This window comes from Thermobia domestica, chromosome 2 (genome assembly GCF_964235325.1).
Source record: "Thermobia domestica chromosome 2, izTheDome1.hap1.1, whole genome shotgun sequence".
Taxonomy (NCBI): Eukaryota; Metazoa; Arthropoda; class Insecta; order Zygentoma; family Lepismatidae; genus Thermobia; species Thermobia domestica.
The window spans coordinates 12,666,566-12,686,158 of NC_137455.1; the positions used below are offsets into that span (position 1 = coordinate 12,666,566).

The following is a 19,593-nucleotide window of genomic DNA, read 5'->3' on the forward strand; positions in this document are numbered from 1 at the left end:
TACAAGATTCATCATTATGAAAATCTTTCCTGGCAAAACTAACTTCGCAGAAAAAAACCTCGTTTTATAATTGCCACAATGTATACTGTCCAGTATAGATTCATTATTAAACAGAAAGCAAGCAGATGTATTACAAACATTCAGAATTCGACTGAAGTGGTCAACAAAGCGAGAATACAATCATTTAAAGTGTACTGTATATTATTATTATTATTATTATTATTATTATTATTATTATTATTATTATTATTATTATTATTATTATTATTATTATTATTATTAACAATCGCTAATTTATGCTCCCTATATAATTTCATGTAGAAATACTTAATTTTTTGTCATTCTGTTTCAGATCAAAAGCCGAATTATATGCGGACATAGCTCAAGATGACAGAATACCAAAAACTGGTGTGAATTCGCTACGTTCATAGGAGATACTGGGTAAGTATATATGTATTCAGATTTAGTATTCATAGACGCTAAAGAAAGTGCATGCTTAAATGAGTTCTGTACGATCCGGCCACATTTTTAAAATTTTATTCTAAAAATTTTAAATACAACAAATAATACTATATATATAAAATATAGAAACCAAACTTCATAGTCTTCTTTGTCTCCGTCTTTTCCCACTTAAGTGGTGTCTATGTTTCTGATTAGTCTTGTGTCGGAGAATTTTTCCCGTATTAGACTTTCCTAATTCCCTGAAGTCATTTTAACCATACCCATTCGTTTTCTTCTTGGTCTCTCTCTACCTCGCTTCTCATTTACTTCCATTGACATCACAATCGTTTGTTCTTATCATTATATGACCATACTACTTCAGGATTCTTTCTCATATCTTGTTAGATATCTGTACAGCCTTGGTAGTTCCGAGCATGCTACATACTATAAACAAATAATTGTTTCCAAACCTTTTGTTATAGGCCAAAAATCTGGGTGCGCAGTTTCTGACGTTATTTGTAACGTTTGTGACGTCATTGACGGAACTCAAATCTTTGCATCATATGAACCCTCTTGTATACTAACAAGGGAAGGTCACGAACTGGCTCCCCTGAGATCTGAAAGAGACAGTTGTGTTTGCATTTGATATGTTATAATTAGACAAAATACAACGTTATACTGCCACCGGTCGGGATATCGTGAGTTAGAGCATGTTTAGCAATGTAAAAGCTATTAGCTGGCAGAATAGTTTGAACCGAGTCATTTGTTCGAAAACGGTTGGGTATATGGAAAATCCGACGAACACGTATCCCACCATTTTCAAGCGCATACTTTTTGGGGTAAAAATAAGTTTGCCCCAAGATCCCTCGTAGTTTCCTAAACGGTGTCCAATTAAAAATTTTTAAATAACAAGGGGGATAAGTAGCACATCATTTGAAATCTGTTGTGAAATGAAAGAAGATGGAGCAAGTCTCGACTCCCTACAACAACCCTTTGCAAAATGGCGATGGGTCAAAATGAAACCAAAAACTTAATTGAAAAGTCAATGGCCATCCATATAAATCAGAAACGGTGAGCAAATGTGAAAGCAGGAAAGCATTTGTGGCATTATTTTCAAAGTACCACGATTTAAAGTAAAAACGCCTTGTCCCCGAACCCCCACAAGGTCCCAGGTGGGTTCCAACTCAAAAGTTTCAAATGGCAAGGGGGATTAAGTAGTGCATCGTTTAAAAGTTCTTAAATGAAAGAAAATGGAGCAAGTCTCGACTCTCTACGACATCTTAGATTCAAGGTGGCCATAGATTTTTCAATTAAATTTGTGTTTACATTTTGATACTCCGTCATTTTGCACAGGATTATCATGGAGAGTCGGAAGGGACCTTGGGGCAAACCTTTTTACCTCAAAAAGTGTGCCCTTAAAAATGATGCGATACGTGTTCGACGAGTTTTCCATATACTAACCGTTTCTGAACAAATGACTCCGTTCAAAGTATTCTGCCAGCTAATAGTTTTTACATTATAAAATATGTTCCAAGTCACGATATCCCGACCAGTGGCACGTATAACGTTGGGGTTTGTTTAGTTATAACATATCAAATGCAAACACAATTGTCTTGTTCCGATCTCAGCGGAGCCAGTTCGTGACCTTTCCTTGTAAGTAGTTCTTTTTGATACTCAAAATCCTACAATATTTTTAATGTTTAACAAGGAAAATGGTCCAAAGATTATATATATAAAATCAAATCCATATCAAAAACTGCTTATCGCTATTTATTTGCGTTGTACCTGATATAGAGTTCGACGGTTCACACTATAAACAGGGTACCGATGCTATTGAACATCGCTGTGAAAAATGTATCGAGATGAAAAGGAGACTGTATTGGGAAATAAAGATAGTTTTTCCCAACCATTTTGTGTTTTCTTTGCCAGGTCCGGTACTTTTGGGAGTATCCTGGTAAATGTGTTACCTTTGGATAATATTATACTTACAACAAAAAATAGTTTTAGGGTTAATCATAGTTTGGGCCAGGTCTCATTAACCGTACCACGTACTCTCGTCTTGCTAGGATCATATTGAAAAGCTTAGTAATAGTATTGATAATAGTATATTGCGCTTCAGAATAAGCTTAAGTTTAATAGATAGTGTGGTTGTATAGAGTCAAGTTTTAAGACTACATAAAATCAGTTTTTGTTGTTTTTATCGAATACTACGCATAAGGTTTTACAATATATATAATATAAATAGCAAGACGAGAGTACGTGGTACGGTTAATGAGACCTGGCCCAAACTATGATTAACCCTAAAACTTTATTTTTTGTTGTAAGTATAATATTATCCAAAGGTAACACATTTACCAGGATACTCCCAAAAGTACCGGACCTGGCAAAGAAAACACAAAACGGTTGGGAAAAACTATCTTTATTTCCCAACACAGTCTCCTTTTCATCTCGATACATTTTTCACAGCGATGTTCAATAGCATCGGTACCCTGTTTATAGTGTGAACCGTCGAACTCTATATCAGGTAAAACGCAAATAGATAGCGATAAGCAGTTTTTGATATGGATTAAGTTTTCAAGAATATATTTCACCTCTGATATTATTTCTCTATGGCAACTAGAAGTGATAGATATCAATTAGCATTTTCAGTTTTAATATTAATCTCCGTAGAACAAAAGCAGTAAAACAGTGAGTAATGGCTTTTCGAGCGTCAAACGAAAATGTTGTATTTTTGATCTTATTCCTCTATTACAGCTAGTACTTATAGATGTACTACTTCACGTTTGAGTATTGAATTCCCATAGTTTGGAAGACTATCGTAATTTCACACTGCGAAACGAAACTCACTTGTTAATATTATTCTTGCGTATAAGAAAGAACACAAGTCATTTTCTAAAAATAAAATTGCACTCAAGGTATATATATATATGATGCAAGATAACTAGTCTGAGACATTAATTGCACTTTTAAATTTAAAAAAGGGAAAATGAAACAACATTTGCAACCACTATCTTTTGTTCTGTGCAATTCTAGTCTGGGATCTTAATTAGTCTAAGTGCAACGTTCAAGCAAGGACATTGTGTGAAATACTCACGTCAACAATTATTGACACATAACATATTTTTCTTTTATTACCAGTATTGCATTTTATGAAGAGCTTACGCAGTTAAAATGCTTTTGTAGAAGTATGAGAATCTATTAAAGTACTCAGAAGGCGTTCTTTGCTAATTGGTCTCACTATATACAGGGTGTCCCAGGGGGAATGGACAATATGTTTTGAAATGATAATATGGCTGATTCTAAGCAAAAAGGTTCATATGAACATTGGTCCTAATCTCAACAGTTTGAGAGCTACAGGTTGTGAACCACTTTTGACTTTATGTTGCATATTGTTCACCCTGTAATTACTCTACAAAGGTGAGACATAGTAGATTTGAAAGGTGATGGAATGACCTTTCCAAAGATATTCAACATGTGGTAGTTGTTTCTTTGAAATGAAGCTACTGAGGGAAATTTGGGAAAGTTAAGGTTATTTAAAGAAATCGGATGGCAACACTGATTTCCAAATATCACTCAATAACTACTTTTCCAAAGACACCACAACACATATTGCATACCGTTGAAAAGGCCATTCCATCACCTTTCAAATCCGCTGTCTTACCTCTGTAGAATAACTACAGGGTGAGCAATATGCAGTATCAAGTCAAAATGGTTCACATCCTGTAGTTCTCAAACCGTTAAGATTAGAACCCATGTTCATATAAACTTTTTTTTGCCTAGAATCACCCATAGTACCATTTTCTGAAGTATGTCCCCTTCCTCTGGGGACACCCTTATACTACTTCATACAGTTGAATGAACACTTGATCGATTTATTTGTCAACTTACTTCGTTTAGAAAAGTTTTCTTGTGTTTTTGTGTTGATTTTGTCACCAGAGCAGCTACATGCAATAGTCGACCATTTCCTGCAAAATAACCGAAGTCAAGCAGTACAAAGAGGCTAATCTGATCAATGTGCTGCTTCATTGTAAGTTTTAAAAGTCTACTTTCCTTCTCTTTCACAAGGGTATTCTCAATATAATCGTGAAGTAACCCTGCCTGCTGCTGATCTGGTGGCTTGATGTTCATGGTTCTAAGTTCAATTCCCGTTGGGTGAAAATTGAAATTTGAACTCACTACAATAATTCAGATTCCAACTTAAACTGTAGTTCCACGTATCATGTAGCCTCGATGCTGAAAAGGGATGCTAAACATTAACAAACAGACAATAATCTTCAAATATCCATCTTAATGGTACGTTAATCTTAATGGTCAGGATTTTCTACGCTATTCAAGGTCAGTTAATCCTGGCTGGGTCGCCAAAACTGTAAGGTGCTCCCACTTCTAAAGAGAACTATCTTGAAGGAAAGAGTTTACAATATTGAGATATTATTGGTATTCTAGTGTTCACTGAGGACTGTCAGGTCAACTGGGAAACTGCCTGAAAGAAGATAGTGATCTCCAGTTAAAAAAAACTATTAACAGCGATGTTATTAGCTATGTGCTCACCACACATTCTCATTTAGAAATTGATGGCTTAAGCCCTTCAGGACTTCATGCTGTAAAATTATTATTTTTTAATTTTTATATCTAAATATACCGTATATTTGCAGTTTCAAGGAAACTATATATGTGTATTATTGGACGTCAAATTTTCTTCTGATGCATTTTGCATTCTGTGCACACAACGATCAAGATTGTGACTTGTGATCGTAGTTTATGTCCTTATGGACCAACGAGAGTATGAATACCGGACGTAAAAATAAAACTAGATTCAAAATACTGCTCGGCCTTTTATCCGAGGGCTTTCAAAATACGAACACGCGTGCCATAGCAAAGACTCTAGCCGATGACTATAGAGTAGCCATGTGTAGGATGGTTCATAAACATATTGATTATCTTTGAACGCAATTTTTATGGGTAAATTACATTAGTTAGTCTAAGTGTTTATCAGAACTGAGTTTAAAGGAGCGAGCAGAGATTTGTACACGGATGCACACGAGTCAAGGGTTGAAGTTGTCTCGTCTTGAAAAGTCATGAAAATGATCTAATATTGAAAATCTTCATGTTTCGATTGTAAGAGTTCTGTCTGAAATGAAATGAAATCTTTATGTTTTACGTACCACGGTTATGACAGTTAGGCTAAAGGAGACGGTGATTATGAGAAATGAGTGAAACGGGAGAACCCCGAGAAAACCCACGAGCACGATGTTTGTCCACCACAAAGTCCACACGGCGCGAGCTGGGATCGAACCAGGGACCCCAAGCACCGAAGAGTTCTGTCTCGTCTCGCCTTAGGTAAGTACCAGGTATTAGTGCAAAGAATGATCAGATTTCTTCTACTTTCATTTTCATTTATAGTCATCTAAAAAGGGTTCATCATATCGCCATTAAAACTTACTGAACTTACTAAATTTTTGTTGGCTGCTTGAGGAAGCATCGATAAAAGTAGTAGGCCTAGAAGTTGGGGTTGTAGTCAATTAAATAATAAGAAAAGAATCTGGATATGGCATGGCTTGAAGAAAAATATATTTTCTTGAAGACGAAATAGTTGGGATGGTAGAAGGAAAAACACGGAGAGGGACGTACATATTGTAGTTTATAATGAATACTGTAGTACATAAAAAAATCTTAATAGCAAGTCACCTGTCAATAATAATAGGTCTACTTAAATGATTATGGTAACGGCTGTATAATTTACTATTTTTCAGACTTGACTCAAGAGAGTATGCTGACTACTTGAGTCGAAACCAGGGATAAATTGAAAGGGAACGCAGGAGGACGCGCCATTCCCCCACTTCCAGAAAATAATTCATGATGTCCCTCCACTTCCTAAAATATTACAACGGACAAAAAACAGGGACGGAGGACGGCTTGACATCATGCGTTCCCCTATCTTTCCACGTCCATTTTTACCTCTGGTCAAAATATGTCGGTTAGAAGTCTGGTCTATTTCTATTCGGTGATATTTTTTAAGTGTAGGTAACGTATTCAGCCGAAAGTAAAATTTGGAAAGTTGTTGTAAAAGGTCGTGTACCCAAAGACCTACAGTAAGATTAAAATTCGGGTGAAGGTGAAGCAAAATGACGAAGTGAAAGAAAGGGAAATGGTCGTCCTCTATTACTCCTTTCCGTAGGCGTGAATTTCAAATATATCGCGTCTAATGGGAGACACTATTTCCAAAATAACAAACGTTGTAAAGAAAAGGGAATTTAAAAAAAAAATGTTTTAAACGCTTTAACTCGCTCAGCAAGGTCACATTGTATTTTACTTTTGTCGTGTAGAGCACGCACAGAGCGTCAAAAGGGGGCCAAGGCTGAATTCAGTAGTTTACTCCTGCATTTGTTTCTCAAAACTCGTGCAAGAGACAAATGACAGTCGAGTTTTTTTAATCTTTATATGGTATGTTATGTCCCTGTTGTACTTCCTTAGTCGTCCTATTGCTTAATAATCGTTCAAGTTATCTTTTCGTTTTTGTTTGTTTGTTTGTATGTGTGTCTGTATGTGACCCTGTCAGTGCAAGGTTAAAAGTTAACGTTTTCTGCAATCCTTAACTATTTTAGCTGCAGAACTTGAGTCGGTCTGGACCTTTTCAATAATAATAATAATAACAATAAATACAGTTGGATCTCGATAACTCAAATTCCTTGATAATTCGACTTTTTTCACATTCCATTAAAGTCTTTGTAACACACAATGTTAAAATAATCGAATGTTTAAAAATCGAATCTCGATAAGTCGAATTTTAAGAGTTTCATATTCATATTTAAAAACCTTGGCAACTCGCTTTCTTCATTTCTTTATAGCCTTGGTTTGGGCGTTCAGGTGTGTGTATATTACATTGTTATATATATCCAAGTTAAGATTCAACCAAATCTAGATTCTGGGGGGCCGAAGCAAATTTTGGGGAGGCCTAGGCCCCGAGAATCGGCGCCCGTGCTGGGAAATGTTCAATTTTTGTTTTTGTTATTTTTCTTCTACAATTTCTTCCATTATCCGCCATCTGCAATTACCATTCGTCTCCTGTAACCTATACTCAGACAAATAATCCTTCAATGCATGTCAAATATTCGTCATATTTGAAAAATGTTCCTACACAGTGAAGAAAGAAAGAAAGAAAAAAAACAGGGAAAATAGATGAGCTGTATGTTACCATAGTAGTGCTCTCAACGGGTCGGGTCGGGTCGGGTTGAAGACCGACCCGACCCGACCCGTGACCCGACCCGACCCGACTGACCCGAACCGTGATCCGACCTGATTGACCCGACCCGACAACCCGACCCGATTGACCCGACCCGATAACCCGACCCGATAACCCGACCCGAGTTGACCCGATTGACCCGACCCTATAACCCGACCCGACAACCCGACCCGACCTGACCCGACTGACCCGACCCGAGTGACCCGACCCGACAACCCGACCCGAGTTGACCTGACCCGACCCGACCCGTAACCCGACCCGAGCTGACCCGATCCGAGTCGGGTCGGGTCGGGTCAACCCGATCCGTTTGAGAGCACTATGGTCACAACACTGGGTGAACACCAAAATGCACTCCCATTGGGAATTGAACCCGGACCACGTGTACCGAAGTCTTACACGTTAACCACTAGCTAGATCAAGCGGGGATTTGTATATGCATCTTAATGAATATTTGGCACTTTTGAGGTTTGGTTATTTCTTTTTATAACTGATACCAATGTCGGACGTGGGAGAAATTTATTTTTATTTTTATTTTATTTATTTATTTATTTATTTATTTATTTTTATTTTATTTTTTTCTTTAGTTCTATGTGACGAAATTTTTCTTCAAGGTCAGTGTTCTCACCTGCTGGGACGGCAGGGCGTCTTCTCGAAAGGCAGTAGCAAGAGTCTCTTGGCGGAGACAAAAGGAAATCGTTTAACTACAATGATAAGGGTTGAGGAAACAGAACACCTGTGATTTTTTCCAACCCTTCAACTTTCATTCCAAAATAGGTTCTTATGATTCCGGGACCCGTACCACTTTGATTTTTCTTTCTCGGTAATTAAAACGTATTTTACAGTATATATAGTCGCACGTAAGAAGATACATAATATGAATTTAAAAATACAGGTTGATATTTAATTATAAAGTACTACTTTTATTTCATCACTTTCAGCCCAACAAATGAAATTCAAACAATTCGCTCCCTAGGTCTTGGTAATCAATACTGCGTCTTATTCTTTGTCTTGCAGTCAAGTCTTGGTCCTGCATTTCGTAGTCTTGGTGATCTTTCATGCTATACAAGAGCCAAGAATGCTCACCTCATCGGTACAAATGAAGACCAAGTGTGATTTTGATTATGGTATTTCATACTATACGGAAAGCTAGAAAATACGCTCATCGCTACTTGGTGATCACCAAAACAAGGCCAAGAGCAAGATTACTATGCAATTCGTCTTGCATATCCAATCTTTATCTTGTTCTTGTATCGATGTCCTTGGGCTTGGTGAAATAAAATGAAATATTCACTTTAAGCAGGGGTGTAGCCAGCAGGTTCGTGTAGGAAGGGCCCGTCGTTTTTGAGGGGGGGGGCAGCTACAATGTACAAAGCAAAAAATGTGTTGCTGCTAGTGTTTTTCAGAAAGGAAAATTTTGGTTTCCTTCTGGAAAACTAAAAAACACTATTTTATCTTATTTATTATTATTATTATTATTATTATTATTATTATTATTATTATCCATAAATTATATTCGAGATAGTTTTTATTATGCTTAATCAAGAACTACTGCCCGGGACCAAACGCTATACTTTTGTGCATAACTATAAAATAACCAGAAAGTTCTGTCCCTTTTCGTGGAGGTCTGTGTTCAATTGGACCTCACACCGTGAGTTGAATGCGAGTGGAGATAAGGCGAACGTCAGTTGTTGGTGTGGGTATATCCAACATACTACCTGGTTGTGGCAATTCAGATACACAGTGAACTTGCGTAAAGACAGAGGGAACATGGGACATCCACAGAGCGTCATAAGAGCATGTATGCTGAACGAGTTCAAATGGAGGTCAAACGCCGCTGTAGCGGGACAGAAAATATGCCAAGCCTTTGTTGAGGGTGTCGTGACGACGCGGACAGTGCAGCGATGGTTTAACAAGTTTAAGGACGATGACCAAACACCCGAAAACACCACATGCCAGAAGACCAACACATGTACGTACAAAGAGGAACTGGGACTACAATTCAGTGTGTGGAGAAACCATTCGGCAGCACATCCATTAAGTTGGGAAGCACTACAAGTTGGGTCTCACATGTTTTGACTCCGGGCCAGAAGGCAACGCGGCAGTTGCATGGGTTTATTTACTGTTTCGGAGCCATTTCTGGACAGGGCGTTGACATGTGATAAAAAGTGGGTCCTATACGAAGCTCCACGGCGCCGTCATCATTGGTTAGCATCCCATGAACCGATTTCAAAACAGCCGAAACCAGCACTGTACCAGAAGAAGGTCCTTCTGTGTGTTTGGTGCATCGTGCATCGGGAACTGCTATCAGCTGGTCAGAGTATCAATGCAACTGTGTAGTGTCAGCAGTTGAGCTGTGCTCAAGAAAAACTCAAAACTCTGGAGCCATCACTTCTGAATTGCAAATGTGTCCTCGTTTACGGGACAACGCTAAGTCCCACGTGGCTAGGATGACTCAGGACACCATTCTCCGCCTTGGATGGGAAACAATATTGCAACCACTATATTCCCCGGCTATTGCACCGTCCGATTATTACCTGTTCCATTCTTTGGACAATCACCTTAGAGGCCGCCAATTCAAATCCCTAGTAAAAGTCCAAAATGCACCTGATACCTTCTTCGTTTCACGGCCCACCAACTTCTACCGCGATGAATTCCATGGCCTTCAGGAACGTTTTCAGAAGGTCGTCGATGTTGATGGGGACTATTTTTGATCTTCCAGGTTAGGTGACGTATCGATGTTCGAAGGTGGTGGGTGAAAAAGCAACAAAACTTTTCTTGATTACCTTTTTATTTAAATTTAAGACCTTGTATACAGAACCTATGTACACAAGATTGATTTTCTTTAAATTTCACTTAATTTCTTTATAGTTTCCTGACAAAAATATTTATTTATTATTCGTGACTAAAAAAAAAACAATTATTTTATTACACTGAGTAAAAATAAAAGAGAGCGAATGAAATCCAAACTGAATAAAAACATTGTTTCTCACCAAATTTTCCATTCTCTGTCTTTTAAAATACTTGTTAAAGCATATAAAAATATAATGTATTTACAAATCAGTTTAGTACCTTTGTTTTATTGCTGTATTTATAATATCTTGTTAAAATGTTTGTCTTTAAACTGTCAAATATAAATCGCAGTAAATTGTGTAATCTGCTGTCACAAAAATGTATCCTATTTTTCGATCGGTATGGAAAAACAATATTTCTCCATACTATTTTACCGTATATTACTGTCAATAATTTTGTTACTTTTAAATGAAGGAAGCGAGATAATTTTACTATGATGTTTTTAAAGCTGGTCATTTGGGGGGGGGGCAGGAAACCATTTGGGGGGCCTGGACCCGATGGCCCCCCTTAGCTACACCCCTGAGTTTAAGGTCCCTCGATTCTGCTTCGAGGCTAAGGGATATGGTGACCATGAGAAATGAATGAAATGGTGGAATGAAGAAAGTGGGAGGAAACAGGAGAACCCCGAGAAAACCCACTACACGGCGTTTCTCCACCACAAAGCCTACACAAGCTGGGATCGAACCATGGACACCATGCACCAGAGATGAATTCTCTACCACTGAGCTACCGCTGCGGGCTTGGTCGTCCATATCCAATCTTTCTTTTTGCCTTGCTTAAACAACTTCTAGTTTTGTTCTAAATCCAGACTCCATATTGGCGTAGATGTTAATATTACAGTCGATTGGTAAAATCAATCTTCCACATTTAAAAATTAAAGTACACACAAGTACAAAAGTAAGCATTTACCATAAAAACACTAGCTGCAAGTGTTCAAAATACATTTATGGCTTCTATAAAATCAATTGAAAATTGCTATTTTTAATTACGCAGGTAGTGTAAAACAGCAGTTTTCGACTCCAGCCGAGTTTAAGCTCAACCTAAAATTAGTTGACCAAAGTAAACTGACCCGACTGACCTGACCCGACAACCCGACCCGACTGACCCGACAACCCGACCCGATAAACCGACCCGAGTTGACCCGATTGACCCGACCCGACAACCCGACCCGAATAACCCGGCCCGAGCTGACCCGACTGACCCGACCCGACAACCCGACCCGATAACCCGACCCGAGTGACCCGACCCGATAACCCGACCCGAGCTGACCCGACTGACCCGACCCGACAACCCGACCCGAGTGACCCGACCCGATAACCCGACCAGAGCTGACCCGACTGACCCGACCCGACAACCCGACCCGAGTGACCCGACCCGATAACCCGACCCGAGCTGACCCGACTGACCCGACCCGACAACCCGACCCGAGCTGACCTGACCCGACCCGTTTGAGAGCACTATACCATAGTATCAATAAAATCAACATTGAGAAATAATAGTTACTATTTTTTTAAAAAGAAAATTATTGCTATGATTGTAAAGTGCAGATACATAAAAGTGAATTACGACGAAATAAATCTTGAAATAATGAGTCATGCTCTGAATATGTCTAAAATCCCAAAAACTACTTATCTCATTCTTGCTCGATAAGGTAGTGCGTCATATTGCTGAAGAAATTGCCAGGAAGTAAAGTATATGACTTCAACGATCGATCGGTTTTTCATTTGCCTTGTCGTCAAACACTGTCATTTATTTCTTATTCCATATTATTTTTACCAATCTCTCTATAAAAGAAGCCCTCACTGACCGATTGACTTATCAACTCCCAGGTCAAACCACTTAAGCTAGAAACTTGAAATGTTGACATGAAGTGCGTTTCGGAAAATTCGACGAGTAAGGGTGGAAACCAACAGTGGCGGACCTAGAAGGTAAAACCTAGGGGGCAGCCAGAACCCAGACTGTGACAGGTATATCACGAGTTTACGTAAATCTTCTTAATTTAAAATCCGTTTACGTACTTCGTTAACAGGAACTAGGAATATCTAATGTTTCAAAAAAATTTCCAATAAAAGACAATGGGATTTATTCCTTGGCAAGATGTTGGGGACGATAAACTAAACATTTCTGTCTAGGGGCGAAAATAGAGTTTTCAGTTCCTAAGTATTATTATTAGTGATGATATGAAGTGTGAACGTGAAATAAAAACAAGAATAGGAATGGCGAAAGAAGCCTTTAGGAGGAAGAAAAATCTATTTTATAGAACCTTGAATAAACAGTTGAGAAAAAAAAAACTCGTAAAATGCTTCGTGTGGAATATTGTACTGTATGGATCACAAACATAGACCTTACACAAAAATGATGAAAAACGATTGGAAGCTTTCGAAATGTGGGTGTGGAGAAGAATGAAGAGAATTAGGTGGATCGATCGAAAAATGAATGAGAGGGTGTTAGAAATGGTGGAGGGAAAAGGAACAAGTTTAAATATTATTAAGAAGATTAAGAGAAACTGGTTGGGACTTTGGCTAAGAAGGAACTGTCTCATGAGGGACGTGCTAGAGGACATGGTGGCAGGAAAGAGAGGGAGGGGCCGAAGGAGACTACAACTAATGGATTATATCAAAATAGAAAAATCGTACTTGAAGACGAAGAAATTAGCGGAAGGCCATAGAACATGGAAGCTTCTCAGTTGCGGCAAGTGACCTGCCAATAATGGCAGAATACCTATGATGATGATGATGATTATGATGTGGGTGGACATCATGTGGTGTCATATCCTAGGCATTACTGTTGATATCTGGAAGGTGCCTTAACCAACCACTCGGACAACTCGAGAGTTCAGAAAAGCCTTCATACGTAGAATCATTCAGCGACCAGTTGCTTTACTTTATGCGCATGGCTACGAAATTTGTTTATTATTGATTTGCGTGTATAGGAAATTTTTAGTTGCCAAACTTTCTCTCATTCTCTTGTTTATTTCATTGATCTGTCGCTGTGTAGCTATTGAAGGAGAAGTCACTAACCCAGGTGTTGGCCCACTTTTCGTTCTTTCTTTCTTTCTTTCTTTCATATCTTCCTGTGTCTAGACACGCAAAGATTGTGCAGATGAGACGGGTCTATTTTTAAGTGGAATATTTCCTCTACGCCATTGGATACTTCGATACATAAATAGGAACACACGTTACGAGATAAGCTCTTAACTTTTTTTTGTGTCGAAAATTGTCCATCTCTCCTTCTCGTAACGTTACAATGTAAAGGATGGTATGGTACAGTCTTGTTCAGAACTATTGAATGTTCGTTTCACATTGTAAAATAACAATATGGGCCACGGTGGCTCAGCGGTAGAGCGTTCACCTGTGGTACACTCATGTCCAAAATTATTGTCGCATGTCTATAAATATGTTGTTGTAGGAATATAATTTGATAACGAATTTGCCCGGTATTTCTTGCAATGTTTGTGTGTGTATAATCGGCAAAGACATGTATGTGGCAAATTTCATGTCAAAAGACCAGTACATTAGAACAATAACACGAAAATAAAACTTTCTTGTCCATTTAGCAATATTTTGTTTTACCCATTCTAATTTTCGTATTTATAATTCTTTTCCTATGAAATTTACCACAAATATACATTTCCCGATTATACACATAGTATCAGTATAAAAAGTACCCTGCAAAATCATTATCAAATTATATTCTTACAAGAAGACAGTTATAGATATGCGACAATCATTTTGGACATGAGTGTACATGGGCTTCTTGGTTTCTCGGGGTTGTCCCGTTTCCTCCCACTTTCTTCATCCCACCATTTCATTTATTTCTCATCATCACCGTCTCCTTCAGCCTAGCCGGCATAACCGTGCGACGCATAATTCATTTTAAAACAACAAGAAGTTTCCAGAATGGAAATTCAATAAATTTTTAACTACAATTGCGTGTTGAAACTAGAAATTGCGGACTCAGTGGTGCCAGTGACTCAGTGGTGCCCTCCCCACTGGTTTAGTGACTAGTACGAGCGCCTTTGGTGTACGGGGTCCCGGGTTCGATTCACGTTGGGAGAGTCTTTGTGATTTTAACTGTACTCGATGTTTCTGTGTTTGTGTCCCTGTCGTTTTCGGTAATTGGGAAACCAAGTTAAACGAGTAAAACAAGAAATATTAGTAATAAAATTTAAGTAGTTCAAGTAAGTTTTAAAAGTGGTAGAACGCTTACATCTGGTACGTGAGGTGCCTGCTTCGATCCCCGCTCAAGTTATGTTTGTGAATAACATCGTATTCGTGGGATTTCTCAGGGTGCTCCCGTTTCCTCCCAAATTTTCATTCCATCAATTCCTCCATGATCATTCATTTGCCGTAATCATTCCCTTAGCCTAACAGTCATAATCGTCGGACTTAAACTAAAAGACTTATAATTAGAAGCATCAGAAGACACACCGGAAATGTTTGGGAGATAATGACGGAGATAAAAACCTATTATTAATGCTATGAAACCACCCACTCCCAGTGGCGTCGATTTCTGTTTAACTTTGGGGGAGCATTCAGGAATGGTAATTGGTTGTCATATATCCGAGCAAAAATATCCAGATTCAATACCAATGGGGGGGGGCCACCCTCATAAAGTTAACTTTGGGAGGGTAGTTCCTCCGTTGGTCCTCCCAGGCTCGATGCTCATGCCCTTCCCTTCCGCAAATAATGTTTCGTTTCCTCTTATTATCTTTGCTTTCGTACCTGTTATGATGCACAGAATGTGAATTCTAAGACTTGTTATATTTATGCGTTGCTTATATTGGTACTGATACAAATAACAGTTCTGCCATGTCGTGACAAAACGCTGTAACTTTGGCGGAGAAGTTTTGCGAAAATGAGCCGTAAAGTTTTCATTCGAAAATGTGATCTGTATCGTTGCGTGTAGAACCTAGGGCTGTTCCGATAATCGAGTAATCGATAACAATTCGATAAAATTTCAAAACCGTTTCATCGATAAAGAATTTTAATTTTATCGAATTATCGAACTTTCGAGACTCCCGAAATGTTCGAGACTCTCGAAATGTTCGAGACTCGAAATGATCTAGACTCTCGAAATGATCGAGACTCCCGAAATGTTTGAAAGCAGCAAATACAGAAATATATCAATATGATCGCATTTGTCGAGTCGATTGAATATTTAGATAGTTCGGGATTACCGGAGTGTTCGAAAGAAACGATGTATTCGAGGTTATCATAGTTGTATATAATATGTATTACATATATGCAGAGTGTTCATTTTAAAACTTCTCTCCTTAGCAATGTAATGAAGGAAAAGTTTTTCCCCCACAGATATGTACAAGGTTTAAGCAGTCTGTCAGAAGAGAGAAAGAGGAAGAGAAAACATGCATCACCCGAATGGAATTGGAATCCAAGACAGCATTAGTCTACCAATAGTCACTTTGCCGATTGCGCCAGTAACGGGGCAGGCAGAAAAATAATTTTACATATGATTTCGACAAATACAACTTTGCAATAACTTATCAGATGAAAAAAGTTGTTTGACTAGTTTGGCTGCAAGAAGAAATCATTGGAGAGGTGAAGGAACCGAACTGTTCATCACTGCTTTTGATAATACCCGAAACTTCGATAATACTCGAAATATTGATAATACCCGAAACTTCGATAATACTCGAAATGTTGATAATACCCGAAACTTCGATAATACTCGAAATGTCGATAATACCCGAAACTTCGATAATACTCGAAATTTCGATAATACCCGAAACTTTGATAATACTCGAAATTTCGATAATACCCGAAACTTCGATAATTTCAAATACTCGAACGGTTTCGAGTAACCGATGACAACTCGATAAATTTTCACTCCCGAAGTTCGATAGGTCTTCAGCCTTATCGAACACCCCTAGTAGAACCAGTGTAACTAGGCAATAATGGTCAACCAATCAATTTTCACCAAATTTAATCACACAACATGCATTTACGTAACATTACATGTAACCACGTGTTTCCAAAGTCAAGATACACTATTTCTACGCGATACAGATCACATTTTCTGATGAAAACTTTACGGCTGATCTCCGCCAAAGTTACAGCGTTTTGTCACGACACGGCAGAGTTGTCACATGTATATCTCGTGAATGAGTGATTTGTATAAACATGATATTTTCTCGATTAATATTGAAACCGGAAGTGTATTTCTACCACTTCCAGTTTTAGTAGATATATTAGAATGGGCTTTGTTATAAGTTTAACATTCGGTGAAACTGTAGGCAGAAGCGCCTATTTATAATTTTCAGGGGGTCAGTTCAGTTGTATGTCTTTCCTTATTAGATATCCAAGCAAATATATCCACAACCTGAGGGCTCAAGGAAACTGTAAAGAGGGACACCAGTCACCTTCTCCCCAAGTTTGGCACCGTTACCTGTAGGTTTCTTGCAGTCCCTCATTGTACTGTATAATCTTTCAAATTTCTTCCTCTGTTTCTGCGACATGTATTTCCTTTTCCTGAAAACCTTGTTTCCGAGTTCTCTCAGTCTCTGTTCTATTTGTGTCGTACACCAACTTTTAGATCCGTACAATATCACTGGTAGAATTCTGCTTTTATAGATTTTTTCACTTTTAATTCCCTCAGTATTAGTCATGTCAACAGACTGTTTTTTTTTTTTTTTTTTTTTTTTTTTTTGTACGGAGTGGCAGCCTAAATTCTCGGAATTATTTGCTTTTTGTTTCCTGGTTCGTTTCGTCCTTATTTGCTAAACTGTGCCTAAGTATTTAGGTAACAGTGTATTTGTTTTCCCTATTATTGTGATATCATTACGATCTTTCCGTGAGTTAGATCTCGAGTGCGTGTTCTGTTTACACATTTCCAAACTGATTTCCTTACACTTTCCTGTAAGAAAAATATTTGCGTTTTCACACACTAAACTGAATTTCTGCAAGGGGTCACGGTGACTCAGTGGTAGAGCGTCCATCTCAGGTGCGATGGGTTCCTGGTTCGATTCCAGAGCGTGATAGTATAGTGTATAACTTGTAGGTTTTCCCAAGATTTTCACGTTTCCTCCCACATTATCTTCCCTCAATTCTTTCTTACTTGTTACTTCCGTTTATCATCTAATTATAGCCTAAAGCATGCAGTGGACTACTTTCTTGTTTCGCATATCAATTGTTATGAGTGTAGCCCCAAGGAGGGATGGCCCTAAAAAACTTGATCAAAAAACACGAACTTTAACTCCTTCTCAGCCATGGTACCCCCCACGTACATAAAGTGCATATCAGCGGAAAGCTTCATTCTTTAGGAACTCGTTGATACTAAAATTATCTTCCTAGCTTAATTAGGGTCTGAGCTATTAAGGTTTAAGATTAATATAAAGGGACAAGTTTTGCCGATAGATGTCACTACAGTCTTCGTATCTCTCTTATGTATTTTTTACCTTTCACGAAAATTCACGATTTCTCTTACAAATTTCAACCTAGAGACTTCAGATTTTTAGAGAAGGAACTTCATAACCTATTAACGGGAACAATCCGTGCCGATTTTTTACTTAGAATTTTCTTCATTGTTGAAACAATTCTATTGTTAAAGGTTTGGATATCCATTTAAACAATTAAGTCATTTTAACAACGAAGAAAATTCTAAATAAAAATCGGCACGGATTATTGTCTTCGATAAATTATGAAGTTCCTTTTCTAAAAATTTGAAGTTTCTAGGCTGACATTTGTAAGAGAAATCGTCAATTTTCGTGAAAGATAAAAAAATACATGGGAGAGATACGAAGACTGTAGTGCCATCTATCGGCAAAACTTGTCCCTTTAAACCAACCTTAAAGCCTCGACGCAGCAGTTTAGGCGTTTAAAGGTTAAAGGACATTGACACCCTGGGCAGAGCGAAAGAGGAAATACCATAAAGAGAATAAATGGATAAACTGTGGTACAGAAGGTGTAACAATAAGTGTTCTTATCTTGTTGATTAAAGCTCCTCCGTGGCTAAGCGGTTAGCGTACGCGCCTTTGGGGTGGGAGGCCCGGGTTCGATTCCTGGCGGGAGCTCATGTGGTTCGGATTCCACGTTAATTATTAGGTCCACGTCTCATATAGCCTTGCTGCTGAACGGGACGTTAAAATCAAATCAATCAAATCTTGTTGATTAACAAGAGTTGTCTTTTCTTTTGTAGGGATATACTGAAGACGGAGGTAAAGCCACAAAACTGTTATGATAATAAATATACAAACTGATAATGTGCTACAGAAGAAGTTGTGAGATAATAAGAGGTTATCTTTTGTTGGTTAATATGAGCTGTAACCGCTTCTGTAGAGACATACTGGGTAAACTCGTATAAGTATGTATCAAATTCTAATACCATAAACTTCCAGAGAAAAGGAAGGTCCAGCTGATACTACAAATGAAAGAGCAATAATGTCTTTTTACCTTGTTACTAACAACAGTTTTTCTTTATAAAAAGGTATTTAGATTAGCGATTAAAGGCTAAGAAATCGTTGAGAGAAACATGCGCAAACTAAAAGTACAAAGAATGTGATAATGAGAGATCTTTTCTTGTTGGTTAACTAGAATTCCGTTTCCTATAGAGACACCGAAGAGAGCAATGAAAGCCATGAGATTTCTTAAAGAGACACTGCACAAACTTACGTTTTATAAACTTGCTTATTTCAATTTTGCATCTCAAATTCGATACCCTGTTGAAATCAGCATGTCGCGTACGTATAAAACCACCTGATTTAAGTATTGGCTGTATGTTTTTGGAGCGCAGTCGCAAATCTTTGAATGGAACGCCGTCTATAGTAATTAGGTCACTCGATGGGTTAAGGTGGGGGCGATGTGGGAGAGAAAAGGGATTATTCTGAGGAGGGAAACCTAATCAATCAACTCTCATTAAGAACCTTTTTACATACACATGCACTTGCGTTGTTGTTTCGTTGTTCTCCCCCTTCACTCGTATGGAATGGGGAGAAACCGCCCACGGATCCTTCAGCATTAAACCAGAGATGTAAAGAAAACGAAGCCTCATGTCCGCAGGTTGAATTAAGCAAGGATGTTATAAAATAGAGGATCTGCCCATACCAC

General features: G+C 38.3%; 1 protein-coding gene across 1 annotated transcript in view; it reads left to right on the top strand.

Annotated features, from left to right (window-relative positions):
* Positions 1 to 352: 352 nt before the first annotated feature.
* The window catches only part of LOC145670168 (oxidative stress-induced growth inhibitor 1-like), a 104,318-nt gene continuing 85,077 nt past the window's right edge, over positions 353 to 19,593 (top strand). Inside the window, exon 1 of the mRNA XM_081738550.1 lies at positions 353 to 441. The gene's annotated coding sequence lies outside the window, so the exon portion shown is untranslated. The remainder of the gene's footprint in view (positions 442 to 19,593) is intronic.